The sequence below is a fragment of the Mycteria americana genome, chromosome 4 (assembly GCF_035582795.1).
Source record: "Mycteria americana isolate JAX WOST 10 ecotype Jacksonville Zoo and Gardens chromosome 4, USCA_MyAme_1.0, whole genome shotgun sequence".
Lineage (NCBI taxonomy): Eukaryota > Metazoa > Chordata > Aves > Ciconiiformes > Ciconiidae > Mycteria > Mycteria americana.
In genome coordinates this window covers 78,922,881-78,943,180 of record NC_134368.1, presented here as the reverse complement: position 1 = coordinate 78,943,180, position 20,300 = coordinate 78,922,881, and the positions used below count along the sequence as shown (strand labels likewise).

Genomic DNA, 20,300 nt, shown 5'->3' with positions numbered 1-20,300 from the left:
TTCAACAAAACCACTGTTATTCCCTGCCATGGGTATAACATCACCCTGAAGTTCAAATCATACATGGACTTGCCAGAGATTCCCCACGCCCCTTTCTCACCAACTCTGTGTGAGATCAAATCCTGAAATGTACAGGAACCATATAAAGTAAGCAAATAAAGATATTTTTCTTTTGACATTTGAATTAGATCTCCCCAGCTTCTTCTGTTTATTCTATTAAGAAAAGCAATATTAATTAAGAATTAAAAATTTATCTTTCTTCTTACCCCTAGATTGAGGGGGTTTTATATATACTGGTCATTTCTGAAAACCTTAAAAATTTATATTCCTGCAGTTGAAATATTAGCTCTTGAATGTTTAAAAGCCAGTCTAAAATCTACTAGCCTTAAAATGAATACTATCAGACTTTTAAAATAATCTTCCATTATGTTCAGATCACATGATATAAGAAAAGGAAATAACGTTTCTAGAAAGTTTGATGACTTGTTTTATCTGATGTGTGGACAAAGCTCAAGAAAAGCCAGTTAGGCAGTTTCTAAAAACTACTGCTGTGTCCAACACATTAGAACAATTCTGAAGCCAGAATTTCAATGTATTAGTTATATACACCTTTCATGAACATTTGCACTAAGAGTAAAATCCAGCTTTACTGGTGGGAACATAAAGGTAAGAAAAACCCCAGCTCTTTCAACCTGCTTTTACCCCTGAAAATGTTAGGGTTTTGGCACAGTTATGGCTGCCTTTTGAGGCTAATTAAAGCTACTCAGTGCTTCCTGAAGGTAGCATTTAATAGAGCACTCCTCTGCAGTATCTGTTATCTTCTGAAACAAACAGCAACTAGAAAAACAGTTCCACTAGGGATAGAAAGAGCCACCAGAAATGAAGCAGTACATTTTGACTGTGAATTCAGGTTATACAAGTCAGTTCACCCCTGTTGTCATGACACCTTTTTGGAGTTATCCTAAGAATAAATTTAATTTTTCAGTGCATGTACAGCAGAGACTAAACTTTCTTTTTACTTTGCAAACAAATCAAATTACCTACTTTCTCTGTATACACTGCCTTTCAGTCACATCTTAAAACTCGTTATTCTTTCATAAGAGACAGAATAGCATCTCAAATATCACAGTTGTATACACTCTAGTTCATTTCCTTACTAGGTTATAAAGCTCTGGCTTCTGAATATCTCATCACACATCAGTGCACAGTTTTTAACAAGCCTTTCCCAACTATTAAGTCCAGTCTCCTGCCACAACGATGTAGTTCAAAAAGCACAAAATCTACCAGCTCTGCAATCGGTCTAATTTATAAACTCGATCATATCCCTCCCAGATTCCACAACTGCATCCATATATTCACTTATATCTGAGTCAGTAGAGCAGCATATGGAAAAAGCTTTGGCTGTGAATCCAGAGACAGATGGAATAGAATGGGAATATCATTATTTTCTACTATCTACTGATGGTGTGGGATTCAGCTCTCAGGTTGCCTCATTCATCTGTAGGGCTGCACAAAGTTTCCCACACTCTCCAAGGCAGGACAGGGTGAGGGAACCCACGAGGAACACGGGGCATTCTGATTTCAAGCAGTTGCGTTTGCAGTCAGACACTACTAAAAAGTAGTACGCTAATTTAGTAGGTCATAGAAATAAATCCTTTTCCAACTCATTCCCCACTATACATCCATTTTCTTGTAATTTCACCAAAGATGCATCCTATTTAGGAGCTCTCATACCTGAACAAGTTCTACAAAAAACAAAGTCACCAATCCAAATGAAATTCACATCAGCTTCACGCTGGAATTTAGGCATTCCCTCAAAACTTGTTAAATTACTGGAGAATTCTGCGTTTCCAGAGCCCAACGTTGTTTTAAGATACTGTTCTTGGAAATCAATTTGAACAGGAAAAGTGTACAGTCTTAAAACTTTTCTGTAATGGTAAAATAGTCCCACTGCCCACTTTTCCCTGGCCTTATGTAAATACACACATGATTTTTTTTTTTCTGATTTTAGCTGATTAAGAGCTTTTTACTTTTCTCTAAGTCTCATGTGGAAAAGTGAGGCAAGTTCTATTATGATTTATGAAGCTTTTAAGAGATTTCAACCTTAAGTCAAAAGAACTGATTTGATATTGGTGGACTGAGTCTAAAGTAATCTAATCATTCAGAAGTTATGACACAGGAATTTTATTAAAGCCCCTAGACTTTCTTCAGTAACTTATTTAACTATCATCATTTTAGATAGCATTCTTTCTAAACTCCAGCCCTCTCCCAAAAGCTCTAGAATTCAGCTTTTCAGATACTGGCATTTCCTTTCTTCTTCAAATTAAATTCTCTTCAATATATTATTTTAATCATTGAAAAGCAAATATTACATTTAGTGTACATCTCTGCTTCATTTTTACTACCATTCAAAAAAAGACAACATTTCCAAATCTTGCTTAGTCAATTCTAAATGCTGACTAAAGAACTTACTATGAGACCTCCTCTACTGCCCATGGTGTCATAGAATCCGCTCTTATTCACATATATACATGTCTATACAACTCCTGAAACTTTTTCACCAAAGAATTCTTAACTAACTCTATATTCTAAACATACAGCATGTCAAATACAATAGGTAAGAGCAGCAGTACAGCTTTCCTCCAAATGTCAGAACCACTACAAGGAGATCAGGCATTCATGCATGATGGTCAGAAAGTTTATTTTTAAATTCTGTAAAAAAGACAAAAAATATTTCATATGACTGTTTTGTTTCTTTCTCTGAAGAGAGCTGATTTCTTCTGAAGTAATTGCACATCAGTCCTACTGATGATCTATTAAAGGACGTCCTGCAGATCTTTAATACTTCTACACAGAGCCAAAGTTGCATTTATATGGACAGCAGACATTTATTTGGATCAGGGAGACCATGCACCTCAAAGGCAGATCTGGCAATAGAGCCAAGAAGTAAAACTAATAATCAGGTCCAAAGCGTTGGCAAAACTGGTGCCATTAGATCCAATTAAAAATATTTAGATCAGTTGCTGGATGACCAGCAAGACATTACTATACTAATTGAAATAAGCATTTAAAGAACTGAAGATCCAAATGCAATGAGAATGCAAAATGTTTCTGGGTCGAATTATTACTTACTTCTTCCCTGCAATTCTCTGTTATCTCTCCTTTTACAGTGCAGAGGCATGTGTATTGGAATATTACGAGTTCTGAGCACAACCACAGTATAATTGCCAAAATTATATGCCACAGTAAAATTCCCCCTGGATGTTTGAGCACTTACAGGAACTTTGCAGATTCCTTCTTAAATCTGTTTAATCTCAGTTTCCTAACTTGCCTTGTACTGATCCCCTTAGCTAGCTATCTACTGACTTTGTTTACTAATTTCTTTAAACATGGTAGGCACAAAACCAAAGGTTTCCTCAAATTTCCCCCAACTTCAACACAAAACTTTAATTGCCTGAAAAACTTTTTTTTTAATTACAGAGCAAAAGCATTATGCTCCTGAATAAAGTTTTTAACTTTTTCACTAACCACACTTTTCGCCTGTGAAGATCTATTGCCTTTTCCTTCACTACATTTGTTTTCCTTCACACTGATAATTTGGATTAAGCTTTGGAAATCAGCAAGGTCTGGAAAACTATAAGTGATGAAGAGTTTTAGAGACCTTGAGGCACAGCTGCATTTATCAAGGTTTCTCAGCTGAATATTTATTCTCCTTTCAGAGAGCAACGAGGGTGGATGAAGCCACTGTGGACCTGGTAGTAATTTATCTGATAAGGAACTGGGTGGTATTGCATCTTACATGCCACTGGAGTCTCTTACTGTATGGATGCATGGTTCAACTCTACCCTTTGCTTTCATTATACCACGCTGTATGTTTTAGATGCACATTTTAAAATAGACACTGTGCAACTGAGGTATATGTTGTGCCATCACAGGCTTTCCTACAAAGGCCATAATGGATGCTAAAATTAATAATCATTTTCATGTTTACTTCAGTCAGGTTTGTATTCAGAAGGAGTTGTTTAAGCATTTCCTCTATTTTTAATCAGTGTTTCCCAGCAGACAATACGCTTCTCCCATGGAATTTTCACAGAGAAATTAGAAGGAAAAATAAAAGGACTTTCAGCAGAGCGAGATGACAACGACAAACTTTTCAGGATTGTCTATATTTTTGTCCATAACATTGTGTAATATTTTCATTATTTCTGTAAAAGCTTCTGATCTACAAATCCCATAGACACCATCTGACACCAAAAGTTTTGAGATTTTTCCATATATATCAAAGACAGACAAGGTAGAAATGAACATTTCCAAAGACCTTAATGAAATCTACCTTCCTCCTATCAGTTTTGTGCAAGTTACTAAGAGAAGGAAGAGGCTGGGGTTCTTTTTGTTCTGTTTTTTCTGTCCCCTAACTAAATTTGAGATTTTATTCCAGGGAGACACATATGTTTCCAATTTTTTTTTTTCCCCTATGTTTTTCAAACAATGGAGGGCCCAAGCTATTCTACAGATCAGTAGGCAAAGAACAGACTCCGGAGTTACACAGTTAAAAGGGTAACAATTTTGATCAGCCCTCTACTAGGACAGGCAAGAAGCTCAGTCAGGCAGCCACAGGATTAGTACAGAGATAGGAGTGCATCTACACCTCTACAATAGTACTTATGATTAAGAGTCAAAAAGGTCATAGCCAACTCCTGCATCATGTCCTGAAGCCTTTTCCTTCCACCCCAGCTCTGACAGGCTAATTGGGACTTAGCTGGCTATTCACGTGGGGTAACTCCAGCACTTTCCATACAGCAGATAAAGATAGGTTGTAGTTTCCTCCCTGAATCCATACACAAATTCTTCTCAGATGAGAATTACTGTAAAATGGAAGAAATGTTAAATCCGTGAATAGTTAGCAACAGTATTGGTATGGCCTTGCATTAACCATTTGCTACTCCTTCACAGTAAATAGGTTTATGCCATATATTTGCCTACTAAATTTCCCATCCACCTGAAAGTAAACTCCGTCTAAATCTGGTAAGGCAAAGGTATAGAGTATTTGAGTCACATTTATTATGCTTTTACAAGTAGATCACACATTTTACCTGCCTGATCTTTTACCTATCAAATTTCCTAATTTGCATCTGATCTGTGCAACATCTGTAGAAATGCAGATGCATCCATACATTCTTTTTACTGACTGGCCCAAACTCCAACTTAGTGGACCTTAATTAAGGGTAAACCAAGGCATTTTCTGACAAGGCTAAAGCATTCTTTTTGCTCACCTCGTAACTCTCAGGAATGGTTGTCTGCCCTCACAGAAACAAAACAGAAGCCACCTGAAATATACATGCAATATATATATATGAGCCAATGGAGAAATATCATGTGTGCAATAGTAAAGTACCTTCACCAAAATTCCATCAGGAACTGAGTACAGAATATATATATTTTTTTTTTAAAACATGAAATGCATTTTATTGCCTTACATCAAAGAAAAGCAAAGCTCTCCTAGGAAGGAGGTTTTTTTGCTACAGACAAGAGAAAACAGGAAGCTGTTTTATATGACTAATGACTTCCATTTCATTTTGAAACACATTCACATTTTTATATAGCAAGTGCAAATAATCCTTTCTAAGAAAATGTACCCAAATAACAAAATCTGTATGGGTTAGTAAAATAATATATCTACATACAGGCATTTTTTAAAGACTAAGACTAAAAGGTACAGAAATTCTGAATCCTAAGTTACTATAACTGCCACCTCCTCCTCGCTATCTGGGTATCTACAGCTACGTGCCTCTAGTAACGCTAATTCTAAACCTTTTCCTAAAGCACCTCAGTGAAGGATTTTCCCAAAGGCAAGGCACTCCAGAACTTACACATCTGTACCAAAGAATGGCAAATTTCACGGCTGCTCATTAATTGCCAGTTTTCTGAGGGTAGGATTATTAAATACCAAATTGAAATGCTCCTGTAAAGTTACGCTGGACCAAGCTCGTACTATTACTGTCACATAAGAGAGCAAGTAATAACATTCTGAAAATTACTATAGCCTTTGTCCTACCACCAATGCCACTTAGTTTTCTCCACAGAGCCTCTATGCAAGTGTACATGAACCCAGCTTGAAGCTGCCATTGGAATTCTGCATGGCAAGATGCTTCATGCCAACCTGTCCTATGAGGAACTCTGCAACCTGCCTTTAAACATGCCAGGTCCAACACAAACATACTTGTTCTACTGAAGGTTATTTTTCCCTGCTATAAATAAATATTATATAAGATAGGTTACAAAAAGCTCTGAAAATTAAGCCACATATGGTTGTTGGAGATACAGCGTTTAAATTGCTGTGTAGATTGGATATTCTCTAGTGATAGCTGAAGGTTTTTTTGCCCACTGAAATCCTTAAAATAGAATCTAAGTCCTTTAAACTCGTAATGATTTTCAAATGCCCAACAAATTGCTTTTTTGATTAATGACTAATTTGAATACTCAGGGGTAAACTCCCCAAGCACTTTGTATTAAAAAAACTGTATTCTCCATACTGTTCTTGTGTAATGATGTAGTTTAGAAATTTACCCCCTAGCATTCAGGGATATTCAGAACTTGGCTCAGAACTGACATGGAAGCCCTAATGATTTTGCTACCAATAACATTCCCTAGGAAAAGTAGAGGAGTTTCTTGTTTGTTTGTTTCAGGAAAAACAACACACCAAGTACTGAATTACCAAGGTTTACTTAATCATGGACTCCAAATAAGTACATACTGAACAGATTTATTGATTCTCCAGATATTTATTCAGCACTCTGCTCTTTAGCAGAAAAAGATCAGAAAACATTACAGGATTGGTTAATAATGTTAGTACAGGAACACTCCTGGGGAATCTTCTTGTCTTTTCAGTATACACATCAACATTTGCTTGGATTATAGTATTGGTAAAGAGTATCGGTCAAGCAAAACTTCCAGCATCAAACACATTTGCCCTGAATGCTCATCATGGATGTGCCCTGATGGGCACTTGGACTGCTGTTTTGGCCCCATACGCTATTTTAACTCATGTATTTTTCTGTTTCAAATCATGGCCTTAGCTCTGAGTTTCCAAGAGTGCTCCTGTAATGCAGATCCTCCTCCCACCACCCTCACAGAGCTGAGAGGCTGTTACCCAGTTGCCTTTGCTGCCAGCTCTACAGATTCACCGCTGGCAAAAAACCCCACACTTTTCTCAGAGTTCAAATATCATCTACCCACTTCACAGTTTACTTGAGGTGTTTCCCAATAATACTGGACAAAGCATTGTCAAACCACAAAACACCCATCATCACGAGTGCCCTGAAACTTTTAATTGGAAATTTAACTGAAAGCTTCTGACCATTTATTCTGGCTTACTTGGAAATGAAGCACTTTAAGAGCAAATCATCATCCTGCTCAGTGTTATATTATAGTTGAAACAAAGGCTTTTCAAACTCTAAACCAGACATGCACTTTACTAGTACAAAACAAAGGCTTTCTACAGGTGTTACAGGTCATTTTGAAAACTACCATTGTCAAAGACAATGCTATTCAAGCCACCTCTGACTTCCTTTGGGAATCTCTGAAATTCCTGCTGAGGTTCCCCCAGCTGATCAGCTGCAGTGGTCAAATGACTACAGAGAGACAACTGAATTCTCCCTTCATGAAGTTTCTGGTCCTTATTTAATGTGACAGCACTTTACCCCTTCCATCAATCACAGAAGCTGACTGAAATCCCTCAGTAGGTCACCTCTTGCTTAACAGTCTGCTTACAGGAACACAGGTTCTGGGCATGGCTGGCTCTCTGTGCAAGGATGCCTATCTTGGAAAAGTTTTAATAACTCTTACAGCTGAGCCATATAGCAAATCACTGGGCTATGATACTAATAAAGCTGGTTATAACTGGAAAGACTGATCTGCAGATTTCTTAAAGCATATATCCACTAAAAAACTGAGCAGAAAAAGCTCTTCATCAAAAAGCCCACAAAACAAAGACCCAAAAAACAAGAAAAAGGAGAGGAACAACTCTAGCACGAACTTAGTTACATTCCCAGTATCAGGAGACAGTGACAGCAAATGAGTGCAGCTATTTTTCTCAGCAGCATTAAGTACCACCAAATTACAACCACTGGAAACAAGGAGAGAACACAAGGCATGTCCTGGTTCTCAACCTGCATTTCCACACCTGCTGCTCATCACTGCTATTCCTAGGTTTTGACCAGAGACACAGTCTAAAGCATGCTTAAAAAAAAACGGCAATACTGCCATGAGATTTGAAGTTCTTGAATATATTGAACCATCAATGACCTTGTAACAAGTAATAGTGGCTGCACTTGAAGACAAGCATAGGTTTTTTCCATTGTAATCTAAAATAAAAGGCCCCATTTTTACACTGATTTCTGCCAAATAAAAAGGTAAATTATTTAGGAAAATAATTTACTAGCAAAAATAAGTTACCCAGAAGATAACAGGTTTGACTGAGCCTTCTCAACACATCAAGTTTAGCATAAACATCCTGGTTAGCTTGGCAGTAATAGATGGTTCGTTGTTTTAAAAACCTGCCTAGGTTTAGAATTTAAGTCCATACTGATTCTATGCTATCTGCTTGCTAATTTTGCTACACTATGCTTTAACACAAAATGTTACTTTACTACTTTATCTTTCCATATGTTTTCCATTCTGGTGTAACAGTATGGCATTCATTATTTTCCCTTCCACTAAGTTCCATACGCCTAGTATGGCAGTGTGTCTCACGTGGAGCTAATATTACAGCTTCTCTATCTTGCCAAGAACTATTTTCAGAAGCTTCTTAAACACTAAACCAAAACAATTCCATAGCTTAAGTTTCATGGGAGGATACCTTACACTTCTGTGCTTCCATCAGCTTCAACAGCTGGTCACCTAACTAATTTTGGTGTTTTGAAAAATTTATAGTTACCACAAAATTACAAGTCATATTTGCTTAATTGTCTTCTACTAAATTCAGACTACAGAGGAATGAGGACTAGCCCATAGATTCTAGGCAAAGGGTTCTGAAGCATGGTTTAATTTTGCCTGCTACTATCACATGCAAAATTCACCAACCACTGAACATGACTAATTAAATAACAATGTAGCTTATTTATGATCTTGACTTGTTGGTTGCTTGTTGCTGTCATTATGTAGCTATTGGAAAACAAGTCTTCCCAATGTTTGCACACAAGCACCAACAAGTTGATGGGTAGGTTATACATCCAGGTTGGCAGATTAACTACAAAAGTGTAACAGGCTCAAACACCACTTTGTAGCTCTCTAATATCAATAGGAATTTTATGCTAAGCAAATAAGATGTATTGCTGCCTCTGAAATGGATTATAGGGATTGGCTGAAATGCATTAACTATGAAAACATTAAATATACAAAATTTTAGATAGCAGATGCTAATCCCAGAAGTCCCAAATCATAAGCTCCTTAGTACATTAAGGAACAATCAATTTTATGTTCTCAAAGTTTGTGAGCTGAGCCATAAACTTTTAAACCAGTGAACCATAAATACCATACCTATGAAAATGAACACAATGTACCATTTATAACATTGCAGTCAAACTACTTGGCTTGTTTTTAATCCCCTCGGACAGAAGAGGAGGGAGTCAAGGTTGAAAGAAAAAATAGCTGAAGTGGTTGTTTACTTCATGAAGAGTTCCTTACCAAAAAAAAAAAAAAAAATCAAAGGAAGTTTGAGAAGTACCTTTTTTGAGCATTTTATGTCTTCTCCATAGATCTTGGGGTTTTCAGAAGTTCTGCAAACATCTCTTGTTATTAATATTGTCATGATCTATGCCTAGTGACAGATCTGCCACAAAAGCGACCCGGTAAACATACTGACAGAGAAGAACATCCCTGATAAGCTCACCCTAAACCTCCTTGATGGGGAGTAGTTGGCAGGACAAAGAAACTTTGATGGGTAAACTGTAACAATGAACTTGCCTCCCAGGAAAACAGGAGTCAGCAACAACTATTCCGGGAACTGATGTCCTATACCCACTTACCTATCTACACCAAAAAGGTATAACGAGTAACTCACTACCTATGCAAAAGGAGCCTTTCTGCACGAGATCTCCCAGACAGACCAGACCCTGCCCGGGGACAGCTGCCTGACTCCAGCCTCCATGATGCAGGTCATCTTCAAGTGAGACTTTTCTGTCGTCAATGAGCTCCACTCCTGGGAGCAGTTTGGTGTTTTGCTGGTAACACGTCACATAATATATTTATAGGCGCACACAAGTAAAGGTTAATAAGTATATACTTGCTTCCATAGTTAGAATTCTGTAATAACTTGTAATATACATACACTTGCTTTACTTTTTCTATAGGTATATTTCCTAGTGGTAATTTTGTAGTGACTTGTAGCATGCACATGTATATATACACACACACATATATATATAATGTTTTTACTAATAGTAGTTCTGTAGTAACTTGTCATAAAGAAATTATCAGAAACCCAGACTGTTATCCCAGAAGCGTGGGGTCATTTACCCAGCGTGCGAGACGCCAATATACACACAAGGCAGAGGTATTTTATTTCATGTCTGCGCCGAGACTGGTGCTAGGTGGTTATTCCACAGAGCTAGCACACTATACTAAAGAACTACCGCATGTTTATCTTGTTACATGGTTAGTAAAAACCTGCCCAAATTTATGTTTATTGGTTAGTAATTACTACTCCTTTTATCATTAGCTAGTTCTATGTAAATTAGCATGCAAACTCTTTGCAGGCGTGGGGGGGCAACTCTTTTCAGTCTCGTATTGAGTCGGTGGTCGCGATCTCCCCCTGCCACCTTCACCTTTCCCCTATTTACTGCAGTTTTTTCCTGACTTCGTGTTTCTTCAGCACTCCCCCAGTCTTCAGCACCTTCTAGGGCAGATGTTCCCCTTTTATCAGTCTTTTAGTTTTTCTTCAAGGGCACAGTCGTTAGCAAGGCATGCGTTGTTTATACAAAAAGTGTCTTGTTTCACAAGGCCTTTATAGCCCTTACATCAAGATCTCTGTTTATTGCAGAATCCTAAAAACACTGTGGTCACGATCTTTACACACCTGCAGGTCAGGTAAACCTCATAGGTCATGACCACGACTGCTTACACCTAGACAGTGGGGAAAGCGCAGCTTGTGTCATGCACCCCAGAGCTATGACCAAGATGATCGAGACCAAGTGAGCTGTCAGAGTTCACCACAGATCCTTTCCTACCACTGCAGCCAGGAGACAAAAGCATCACACAGCCCCATTGTATAGCTGTAACACCCGTAGTAGCTGTTATCAGAAAATATCACCAACGTATAATATGCTTGCTTAATCAAAAAAATAGTTCTGGTCAGAAAACTGAAGTGAAGCACAGGCAACAGAAGAGATGTGCGTGCCTTAAACCCTGTCAAACTCGTTTATAACGTAAAATGAGCCCGACGATTCTGGTATATCAGCTGCATTCTTGGCCAGTGTCCTTCTTTTATGGAACCACCACCCATAACAGTTATGATTCAATAATATTGAGTCTTTGTGGTCTTAGATTATACCCAGCTGTTAGAACCTAGCTTACAATCACATATAAACAGCAGCCATCAAGTGAAGCAAAAAGATTTAAGACCACAACCCAAATCAGCTCAGAGCTCTCTGTTTTAACACCACCTTCGCTGCTCAGTCCTACAGACTTAAAATTCACATGACTTTCAGTGGGCTTTTACATGAACAAGGAGGGAAAATCTGGCCTTTATTTGATTCTTCTGTCTTCTTTTAATTAACCTTTAGATAGTTCAGACTCATCCCTTCATTTCTGCAGTCAAGTGTAGCAATCAGAAAAGCCACTTGCACTATCAGGAAAATGTCACCATTACCTTTCAAGAGGAATAGAGTAGGACCTATATCTCTAATTTGGCATTATCCAGTTGCTTCATGGATCAGTCCAGCAGTTAACCTGGTCTACTGTTTAGCTTTGCCGTGTTACCCTTCACACATAGGTATGCTGTAACACATGACCACAGTGCATCATACCTAACAGTTACTGGGACTTAATACTCTTACTTTGGTAACTATTTTTCAAGTGTCTTCAGACTGATATTTGGTAGAAAAAAAATTACAGTGGAAGGAATTAATATTAAGGAAAAAAAAAAGGACATAATTTAAGGATTTTTTTTTTCACTCCAGTAAATTTAAACAAAAAATTTCACTGAAAAAGTTGTTACCATCATGTTCTTCTACCAGGAGGAACTTTGCCATCAAAGCAATTACTGACATTACACCTGGAAGGTTATAGTTTCTGAAGGAGGTACAAGGCAGACCTACTCGCCGAGGCGAGCTGCTCCGGGGCCGGCCCGGCCCGCAGGGGCGCGGCGGGTCCCGCCGCACAGGGGCTCTCCTCAGGCGGGGAGAGACCCCACCACCGCCGCCAGCTCTCGCGAGAGACGCTGACGCACCCTGGGCGTTGCCGGAGCGACCGCGGGCACCCCCACACCAATAGGAGGCAGCCTGGGGAGCGCGAGCGGGCACAGGGCGGGGCGCGGCCGGTCTCGCGGGAAGGGCGTCGTCACGCTGCCCCCTCAGGAGGTCGCTGCCAGGGGCGGTCGTCGCCCTCCCCGGAGGAGCGTAGCTGTCTGTGGTGTCCGCCCGGCGGAAGGCCGTGTCCTCCGCACTCGCCGGGACGGAGGTGGCAACCCAGGCGGAGCTCCTGGGAAAAGATGCGGGCACCCAGGCCTTGGGCTGCAAGGCATGCCGGAGCCTTTCACTAGTACTCGGTGGCAATGGCGAGAACAGCTGTGCGAGGTGCGACCAAATGGATGATCTGCTCAGCTTGGTGGCAGAGCTTTGGGAGGAAGCGGACAGGTTAAGGAACATCAGGGAGGCTGAGAAAGAGGTAGAGCAGTGGAACTGTGCTCTGCCCTCCCTGAGATAGAAACAGGAACATCCACCAGAAAAAAACCCAAGATCAAGGTGATCCTGTGTCATCCCCCCACCAGGCAGAAGGCAGTAACTTAAAGGGAGGGAGTGAATGGAGGCAAGTCCACTCTCGGGGCAGCAGGCGAACCCCCTCCCTGCCTACCTCACCTTTCCAGGTGCCTCTGTACAACAGGTATGAGGCTCTGGATTTGGAAGGCCAGTCAATGGATGATGGTCCATCTACACCAGAGGTGTTGCCAAGGTCAGAAAGGCCTACTCCCTGTATGACAACCTCCACAAGGAAGAAAAACAGGATGTATTTGTAGGTGACTCCCTTCTGAGGGGAACAGAGGGTCCAATATGCCGGACAGACCCTCCTCTTAGGGAAGTCTGCTGCCTCCCTGGGGTGCAGGTTAAGGACTTCACTAGGAAACTCCCTAGCCTGGTACAGCCCTCAGAATATTACCCATTATTGCTCTTCCATGTGGGTGGTGATGAAGCTGCAACACATAGTCCAAGGGCAATCAAAAGAGACTTCAGGGTCTTGGGATGGTTGGTAAGGGGGTCCAGGGCACACGTAATTTTTTCCTCTGTCCTTCCACTTGCAGTGACATTGGAAGAAACAGATGGACCCAGTCTATTAGTACATGGCTCCTTGGCTGGTGTCACCACCAGTATTTTGTGTGTTTTGATAATGGGATGGTCTACACAGCACCAGGCCTGCTGGCATCAGATGGGATTCATTTTTCTCAAAGGGGGAAGAGGGTCTTTGCTCACGAGCTAGCAGGGCTCATTGACAGAGCTTTAAACTGGACTTGAAGGGGGAAGGGGATAACATCAGGCTCACCTGTGACAAGTCATGAGACAACCCACCAAGGTTTGAGGGATGGGGTGCTAGTGAGGGCCCTGAGCCTGTTGCTCTGAGACTTGCTGGGTAAACTAGAGCACACTTGAAGTCTAACGGAGAGGAGCCAGGGGACCCTGAGGTAATAGGAACCAACAGGGAAACACCAGGAAAATACCTCAAAGGAATTATGGTGTGTTCCTCTAAGAAGGTGACACAGCCAACAGCCCAGCTGAAGCCCCTCTACAGCAGTGCACACAGCATGGGCAACAAACAGGAGGAGCTGGAAGCCACCATGCTGCTAGAAAGCTACAAGCTAGTTGCTGTTACTGAAACTTGGTGGGACAAATCCCCTGACTGTAGTTCAGCTATCAACGGCTACAAGCTGTTCAGAAGGGACAGGTGGGGACGGACGGGCGGAGGGGTTGCCCTCTATGTCAAGAAATGGATAGATTGTGAAGAGCTGTCTCTGAAGATAGCCATGAACAGGTTGACAGCTTATGGGTAAGAATTAGAGACCGAGGCAACAAAGGGAACCTTGTGGTTGATATTTACTACAGGCCAGCCGATCAAGGGGAGCCTATTGAAGAGGCCTTCTTACTCCAGCTACAGGAGGCATCACACTTGCAGGCTCTTGTCCCGCTGGGGGACTTAACTACCCCAACATCTGCTGGAAAAGTAGCATGGCAAGCTGTATGCACTCCAGGAGACTCCTGGATTGCCTCGAGGGTAGCTTCTTAAGCCAGGTAATAGACAGCCCTCCCAGAGCTGTTGGTCTCCAGTGCAAGTGAGCTAATCGGTGACGTCAAGATTGGAGGCAGCCTGGGCTGCAGTGATCATGCACTGGTGGAGTTTGCAGTCCTGAGGGATATGGGACAGGTGAAGAGTAAAGTCAGGACCCTGAATTTTAGGAAAGCAAACTTCCAGCTGTTCAAGGAGGTAGTCAATAGGACCCCCTGGGAAACTGCCCTCAGGGACAAGGGAGCAGAACAGAGCTGGCGGATCTTTAAGGATGCTTTCCACAGAGCGCAAAAGCTCTCAATCCCCATGTGTCAGAAGTCAGGAAAGGAAGGCAAGGAACCATCATGGCCGAGTCAAGACCTGCTGGTCAAACTAAAGGGCAAGAAGGAAATGCACAGGCACTGGAAGCAGGGACAGGTATCCTGGGAAGAGTATAGGGACATTGCCCAGTTGTGTAGGGTTGGGGTCAGGAAGGCCAAGGCACAGCTGGAGCTGAGCTCAGCAAGGGATGCAAAAAATAGTAAGAAGGGCTTCTTTAGGTATGTCAGCCAGAAACAGAAGGTCAGAGAAAGTGTACCCCCTCCAATGAACACAACTGGCAAACTGGTAACAATGGACAAGGAGAAGGCTGAGGTACGCAACAGCATTTTTGCCCCAGTCTTCACTGGCAGTCTCTCTTACCACACCTCTTGAGTGGATTTACCACAAGGCAGGGACTGGGGGAGCCAAGTCCCTCCCATTGTAAGAGAAGATCAGGTTCATGACCACCTGAGGAACTTGAACATACATAAGTCTATGGGACCTGATGAGATGCATCCCAGAATTCTGAGGGAATGTCATGGTTTAACCCCAGTTGGCAACTAAGCACCATGCAGCCGCCTGCTCAGCCTCCTCCCTCCCAGGGGGATGGGGGAGAGAATTGGAAAAGCACAAATAAGACAACTCGTGGGCTGAGATAAGAACAGTTTAATAATTGAAATAAAATAATAATAACAAATCATAATAAAAGGAAAATAACAAGAAAGAGAAACAAAACCCAGGGAAAACAAAAAACAAACAAAAAACCCTCACCAAGTGATGCAACCGCTCACCACCCACTGACTGACACCCAGCCTGTCCCTGAGCAGCAATTGCTGCCCCATGGCCAACTCCCCCCAGTTTGTATACTGAGCATGATGCCATATGGTATGGAATAGCCCTTTGGCCACTTTGGGTCAGCTGTCCTGGCTGTGCCCCCTCCCAGCTTCTTGTGCACCTGGCAGAGCAGGGGAACTTGAACAGTCATTGACCAGTGTAAGCACTGCTTAGCAACAGCCAAAACATCAGTGTGTTATCAACATTACTGTCATACTAAATTCAAAACACAGCACTGTATTAGCTACTAGGAAGAAAATTAACTCTATTCCAGCTGAAACCAGGACAGGGAATTGGCTGTTGTAGTTGCCAAGCCACACTCTATGATATTTGAAGAGTCATGGCAGTCAGGTGAAGTCCCTGGTGACTGGAAAAAGGGATACATTACACCTTTCTTTAAAAAGGGTAGAAAAGAGGACCCTGGGAACTACCGACCTGCCAGCCTCACCTCTGTGCCTGGGAAGATCATGGAACAGATCCTCCTAGAAGCTATGCTAAGGCATATGGAAGACAGGAAGGTGATTCAAGACAGCCAGCACGGCTTCACCAAGGGAAGTCTTGCCTGACCAACGTAGTGGCCTTCTGTGATAGAGTGACTACATCAGTGGACAAGGGAAGAGCTACAGATGTCATCTATCTGGACTTTTGTAAGGCCTTTGACGCAGTCTTCCACAACACCCTTCTCTCTAAATTGGAGAGATATGGATTTGATGGGTGGACTGTTCAGTGGATAAGGAATTGGCTGGATGGTCACATCCAGAGAGTGGTGGTAAATGGCTCAATGTCCGGCTGGAGATCGGTGATGAGTGGTATCCCTCAGGGGTCTGTACTGGGACCAGTACTGTTTAATATTTTCATCAGTGATACAGACAGTGGGATCGAGTGCACCCTCAGCAAGTTTGCAGACACCACCAGGCAGAGTGGCATGGTTGACATGCCTGAGGGATGGAATGCCATTCAGAGGGACCTGGACAAGCTTGAGAAGTGGGTCCATGTGAACTTCATGAGGTTCAGCAAGGCCAAGTGCAAGGTCCTGCACCTGGGTTGGGGCAACCCCCAGTATCAATACAGGTTGGGAGATGAAGGGATTGAGAGCAGCCCTGCAGAGAAGGACTTGAGGGTACCAGTGGATGAAAAACTGCACAAGCCACCAGCGTGTGCTTCCAGCCCGGAAAGCCAACCATATCCTGGGCTGCATAAAAAGAAGCATGGCCAGCAGGTCAAGGGAGGTGATTCTGTCCCTCTACTCTGCTCTGGTGAGACCCCACCTGGATTACTGCATCCAGCTCTGGAGCCCTCAGCACAGGAAAGACATGGACCTGTTGGAGCATGTCTAGAGGAGGGCCACAAAAATAGTCAGAGGGATGGAACTCCTCTGCTATGAAGAGAGGCTGAGAGAGTTGGGGTTATTCAGCCTGGAGAAGAGAAGGCTGCGGGGAGACCTTATTGCAGCCTTTCAATGGTTACAGGGGGCTTATAAGAAAGATGGGGACAAACTTTTTAGCAGGGCCTGTTGGGATAGGACAAGGGGTAATGGTTTTAAACTAAAGGAGGGTAGATTCAGACTAGATATAAACAAGAAAACTTTTTACGATGATGGTGGTGAAACACTGGAACAGGTTGCCCAGAGAGGTGGCAGATGCCCCATCCCTGGAAACATTCAAGGTGAGGTTGGACGGGGCTCTGAGCAACCTGATCTAGTTGAAGATGTCCTTGCTCATTGCAGGGGGGCTGGACTACATGATCTTTAAAGGTCCCTTCCAACCCAAACTGTTCTGTGATTCTAACATGACCAGAAACAACTTTTCAGTTTGTATAATTCCATTTATTACTTTTCTAAGTTCATGTCAAACATTTCATCTAATACTAGCTCAGTTCAGTGGAAAACTTCAGGTCAGCAAGCAATGACTTAAACAGAAGAGCCCATCTGCTTCAGATTAGGTATGAAATAAATAGCTTGCAGAATCAAAGCCAAAATAGCTGCATAGGTAAGGTCCTCAAGTGTGGGATAATTACCTTGTCCCCCTGGCCTGGGGCATGTTTATCAGCTTACTTTATAAAGTTAGGATCTAATTTATTTAGAATTAAGCATACATTTGAGTACATCTGTTTATAAAATGACCTATTTTTTGAAAGAATGTAGGTCTCCAGTAACATATAACAGACATTTAGAGTGGAGAGAGAAATCCTACTTCCACAGACTTCCTATGGCCAAACTGCCTCCAAGGGGCACAAAATTTCATCTGAATTCTTGGATATCAGATTGCTTTCCCAGGCTTGGAGTAATTGACTGTGCTACTTCTCCTTTTCTTTGCTCATCTGAAAGACATTTCCTTTTATGCTTATTCACTAATAGCATCTTGGAAATGCTCTTTGTGTGCACTTTTCTCCCATGTATGTTTTTTATTTTTCAGTGCTTCTGCCCCACATCCTGTGTTTGCATCACTTTATCAGATAAACAATGAATCCAAAGTTCCCAGAGTGACCTTAGAGTGCCTACATGCAACTTCCTCACCTCCCAGTACGTTGTTCCCTTCCTCCAACATCTAGGCTCTTCACAATGCAACATACCTGTCTCATCATGCCTCAGAGACAGAAAAATGCTTTTGCAGGAAGGGAACTGAAATGCAGGCACAAAATAACACATACCCATAGTATCTTGAAGGTAGGACTTGTCTCACCTAACTGGAGTCATCTAAACAATCAGCATTTACTGCAAGATCTGTATATTAAATGGAAACTGAAGTTTGCGAAAGACTATTCATTCCACTTAGTGTTTAAGTGAGATCACTCTCACAGAGATGTTTGCCTTTCTCCACCAGCTACTGCAGGACCTCAAACTAATAATCTGGATTAGGGACCAAACCTTTAAATAGATGGTTGTGTTGATGTCAGTGGGTGTCTAAATCTTGAGGGCCTGGGCTAAAGGGGATATTTATCTAGAGAGGTGCAGGCAAACATGAGCTTACTGCACTTGCCGTGTTCAGCAGCTGCTTGTGCACCTACTTCTCCGCACCAAAGTAACGCACACACGATGTCCTTGGCAGGGACAGAACCAGCACCAAGTTCTGGCATTCTTAATCCCAAATTAACCCTTTAACAACATTCCCGTCTCTCCTCCTTTTCATTTTCTATTTTACATATTGCCTGTTCACATTTAAAGCCCAGGAATAGGAAAAGTAAACACCAGCATGTTTTCCCCTTGGCCCTCCCCTGGACATTTGCACTGGCACTAGTTTTGTCCCTTAAAATAGAAAAATCCTAGGACACCTGAAAATCTAAAATCTTATGCAGTCTTCTGAAGTAACTTGACAGAATCTCTATAGCTGCTAAAAAAAATCTAGAGTAATTTAATCCAATGCATTTGCAACACTGCATAGCATGCAAGTATGAATGATGTGCAGAAAGCTTCCTGTCAGGAGACAGGGGAAAAAGTGATAATCCCCCTTTTTGTGGTGCTGGCATACATGATACACAAGGAGACAACATGGCTTTCCTATAGGCTTTTTCATTTCATTCTAGTGTCATTTACAGTCATTTTAGAGATTGAAATCACTCCGAAGACCAGAGCTGAAAATTACTGATGTCCCACCTGGAGCCTAGAATAAAGTAATGCAAATAGTAAAGTGGGCGAAAAATGTACAAATAAAAAAGCTAGATTAACCTTCTCACATGACAGAAATAGCACAGTCCCCATCATATTTCCCATTGAAGATGAAAGAGACTAAATATGCACCAACATACTGGATTTCTCCCCCCATTCCAGCTTTCCCACTGGGAATCGTTAAACATTACTTCCTCAGTACCAGAGTGAAGAACCATTACTGCACGCAAATCCATAGACCTGTAATATTTCGACATACCTACTAGACTCAGAAGAAGAAAAGTTGTAACTTAAAGATATTATTAGAAAGGGAGTTAAGCAGCCTTACTGGAAAAATACACCGGTGACATCAGCGTGAATCAAGCTTTTTCCTGGTACTAGCAGGGTTTAGTCTGAGACAAACCCTCAGATTCTTATTTTTCTTGCCTTACAATTTGTCTTCGCATCTGACTTCATTCTTCAGTAGTCCTAGAAGTTTTCTTTTGCTCCCTGCCACAGGCTACCACCTCTCTGCAGGCCAGGCTGACCTTCCATCGCAGACATCCATCTTTTCTCCCTAGCACACACACCCTGAGAGCACTCCTGCCTTTACCTATCCAGGGAGCAGCCATCCTGGTGTTTCTCCACATGCTTTATTTTTTTTTCCTAGGGCTTCAGATCCCCAGTGAAACAGCAGCAAGTCTCTTGGCTTTAAAGGATACCTTTAAAACAGACATTCACACAGCCTTAGATTTCAAAGGCTGGCTGAACAGCAGAAAGAAATACTTCAAGAAGGGAAGGGAATGAAAAATTAGCATGTTCTATCTGTTTTAATAATATGGAAGCTACATTTATAACCTTTCCCCACTTAAAAAATAGGCTTTAAAATACAGCCCTGCTATAGTTAAATGAATGCTAGCTTAGAGAACAGATATAAAACATCAGCATTTAGAATGAGAAGAAATCAGTAGAGGTTTTACTGCTAAAAGGTCAACAACACTTACAAAAAGATTCAATCTTTAAAGCCCTGCAGAATTTCATTTAAAAAATAAAACACCATGGAAAAAGAAAAGCTCTGAAAATAGGAATCTGC

General features: G+C 41.7%; 1 long non-coding RNA gene across 5 annotated transcripts in view; it reads right to left on the bottom strand.

Annotated features, from left to right (window-relative positions):
- LOC142409471 (uncharacterized) overlaps positions 1–12,407 on the bottom strand; it is a 177,801-nt gene extending 165,394 nt beyond the window's left edge. For 4 of the 5 annotated variants that reach the window (XR_012775644.1, XR_012775645.1, XR_012775646.1 and 1 more), the window contains exon 1: positions 12,311–12,407. This is a non-coding gene — a long non-coding RNA (uncharacterized LOC142409471). The remainder of the gene's footprint in view (positions 1–12,310) is intronic. The other variant, XR_012775648.1, reaches the window with a different exon arrangement.
- Positions 12,408–20,300: the final 7,893 nt, after the last annotated feature.